Source organism: Propithecus coquereli, unplaced genomic scaffold (genome assembly GCF_000956105.1).
Source record: "Propithecus coquereli isolate 6110/MARCELLA unplaced genomic scaffold, Pcoq_1.0 Scaffold3, whole genome shotgun sequence".
Taxonomy (NCBI): Eukaryota; Metazoa; Chordata; class Mammalia; order Primates; family Indriidae; genus Propithecus; species Propithecus coquereli.
This window is the reverse complement of record NW_012148618.1, coordinates 3,668,301-3,671,707: the sequence shown is the minus strand read 5'-3', so window position 1 is coordinate 3,671,707 and position 3,407 is coordinate 3,668,301.

Sequence of the window (3,407 nt, the reverse complement as noted above, 5' to 3'; positions counted from 1 at the left end):
ATTTCATTTCTTCTGCTGGGTTTGGAGTTGGTTTGCTCATCCTTTTCCAGTTCTTTGAGATGATTCATTGCATTGTTTATTTGTGATATTACCATCTTTTGGATATAAGCATTTATGGATATAAATTTTCCTTTAGGACTGCTTTAGCTGTGTCCCACAGATTTTGATAACTTGTGTCTCCTTTGTCATTTAGTTCAAAGAATCTTTTGATTTCCATCTTGATTTCCTCTTTAATGAAATAATTGTTCAGCAGGAGGTTGTTTAGTGTCCATAACGTTGTGTAGAGATGAGAGTTTCTGTTGGAGTTGATTTCTAATTTTATTCCACTGTGGTCTGAGAAGATGCATGGTATAATTTCTATTTTTAAAAATGTTTTGAGACATGCTTTGTGGCCTAGGACATGGTCAATCAGAGAATGTTCCATGAGCTGATGAGAAAAACGTATATTCAGTGATTTTTGGGTAGAATGTTCTGTAATGTCAGTCATGCCCATTTGTTCTAGAGTTCTGTTTCAGTCCATTGTTTCTTTGTTAATTTTCTGTTTGGAGGATCTGTCCTGTGCTGTCAGAGTGGTGTGGAAGTCTTTGGCTATTATGGTCCTCCTGTTTATCATTTTGTTTAGACCAAGTAGGATTTGCTTTATGAATCTCTGTGCACCTGAGTTGGGTGCATAAATATTTATAATTGTCATGTCTTCTTGTTGAACTGTACCCTTCACCATTATATAGTGACCCTCTTTGTCTTTCATTACTTTTGTTGATTTAAAGACTAAGTTATCTGAAATCAGAACCGTCATGACAGCTTTCTTTTGGCTTCTGTTTGCTTGAAATATTGTTTTCCATCCCTTCACCTTGAGTCTGGATGCATCCTTGTGGGTTAGATGTGTTTCCTGAAGACAGCAAATACTTGGTTTGTGTATATTTAACCATTCGGCCAGCCTATGTCTCTTTAGTGGGCATTCCAAACCGTTCACATTTATTGAAAGAATTGATAAGCGGGGAAGATTTCTGTTCATCCTGTTGAATTGAACTTTGTTGCTTTGTTTTCTCTGTTGAACCATTGTGGTATCTGGCCTTTGACTTTTAGCTTTTGGTTGATTTTACATTCGTGAGTGTTTATTGTGTTGATTCGTGTGTAACACTGTTTTTGCGTACTTCTTGGATTGCGGGTCTTGTCTTGGTGAATCCCCTCAGTCTTTGTTTATCTCAGAAGGTCTTTATTTCTCCTTCATATACAAAACTTAGGGTACAAGATTCTAGGGTGGGCATTATTCTGTTTAAGAAGAGTGGGAATGGGACCCCGGTCTCTTCTTGCTTGTAAGGTGTCAGTTGAGAAGTCTGCCATTATTCAGATGGGTTTTCCTTTGTAGGTTACCTGCTTCTTTTGCCTTACAGCTCATAGGAGGGCTTCTTTGGTGGTTATTTTGGCCAGTCTGATGACTGTGTGTCATGGTGTCTTGCTGTTTGCAATGAATCTCCCAGAAGTCCTTTGATCTTCTTGTACCTTGATATCTAGATTTTTAGCAAGGCCTGGGAAATTTTCCTCTATTATATCCTCAAATAGCTTATCCAATCCTTGTGTATTTTCTTCTTCACCCTCAGGGATGTCTATGATTCTCACATTAGGCTTCTTCACATAATCCCACATTTCTTGTAAGCTTCGCTCTTTTCTCTTATTTCTCTGCTCTATCTCTGTGACTGACTTATTTAATTGAAAGGTGTTATCTTCAATCCCTGAGATTCTTTCCTCTGCCTGATCTACCCTGTTCTTGAGGTTTTCCACTGTGTTTTGTAATTCCTTGAATAAATTTTCCATTTCCAGGAGTTTGGTTTGATTTTTCTTTAATATATCAATTTCTTTAGTGAATTTTTCTTCCAAGTCCTGAATTTTTTTCTGGTTTCTTTGTGATGGTTATCAATTTTGTCTTGCATATCATTGAGTTTTCTTACGATCCATGTTTGAAATTGTTCTTCTGTCATTTTAATGTTCTGAATTTTGTTGATGTCCATTCCTAGAGAGCTAGTGTTCTCCTCTGGGGGTGTGCTTTCATTTGATTCTTCATACTTCCATAGTTCTTTCACTGATTCCTTCCCATCTGTATCAGCTGTTGCTTCTTATATGCCTTGTTTATTCTCTGAGTCAGTAGGTGGTGTCTGTGAGTGGGATTCCACCACACCTTTTATGATGAGTCAGTAAATGCGGTAAAAGGGTGTGCAGAATGACCTCCCTGTCAGTAGGTGGTGCTTTCTGGGAGGAGAAAGCTACAGTGTTGTTGTTGGGTCTTGTAATCAGCTCTTGTTCCTCTGGAGAGGCACTGTAGCGCCTCAGGTGGTGGGTGGGACCCTGGGACTTCCAGGTATGCCCTATTCTCCACCTGGGGGTGGTTCAGGAGTGAGTCTGGGTGGAGCTGGGTTGAATGAGGCTACCCTCAAGCTCCACAAATGCTGTCAGCAGGGGTTAAAGTTCTGTTCACTGCTTCTGGGCAAAGCTGCCAGGGAGGGGCTGAAATGGCCCTACTCAGCCGAAAAGTCTGTGTGTGGAGGTGGGGCTCTCTGAGACCTGCAGTCTGGAGCAGGCCTCATTCCTTTCTCCCCTCCCCTATTCTGCAGTTTCTCCCAGGCCTCTGCCAGCAGGCAGGACCTCAAGTCAGTGGATCTCCCCTGGCTGTGATGTACTTCAGGAGGTTCCCTTCCCAGAATCTCAACCTGGGCTGGGTGCATGGCCCATGGGAGGAGGGTTGCCCCTCAAGCATGCTGATCTGCCCCTGGAGGCATGCACATCTCAGTAGGCTTGTTCACAAATATCCCTTCTGTGCCCCAGGGTTATCCGATTGACATCTGGGTGGACGGGATCTGGTCTGCAGACCTGTCCCCTGGGCCCTGGAGATCAATCCCTAACCTTGCCAGGGAGAGGAGTGCTGATCTCAAGTCACCCATGGGTTGCCCAAGCTGGATCGATGTCTCTCCACTTCAGAATTTACCCTGCTCTCCTGGAGTCCAGGCAAGTGGTACCTGGGAGGGATGGAGGGTAGAGAGCTCACAATCTGAGTACCCATCAGTCCCCAAAAGGAAAGGTCCTATTCTCTGCAGATGCCTCTGAGTGGTGGCTAAATTGTCTCTCTCAGCAGCCGTAGGCAGGGAAGGGGGAGGGGAGAATGAAGCAGTATGGTGCCTGCTGATCAGCTCTGGTCTGTGGGCTGGGAAGTGCCTGGAGGGTGCTGGGAGCCTGGTGCCCTGGCCACAAGAGGCTCACTGCTCACTGGCAGTGGCCATCTGTGGGCTGATGTTGGCAGGTCTCTCCAACTGCTCAGGAGCCCACCAGCAATCCGAGATGCAAGGGAGGAGAAATTTAACCACTCCACCTACCCCTGTTGCTGGAGAGGGGGCCTTTCTCCTTCCAGTTCTTCT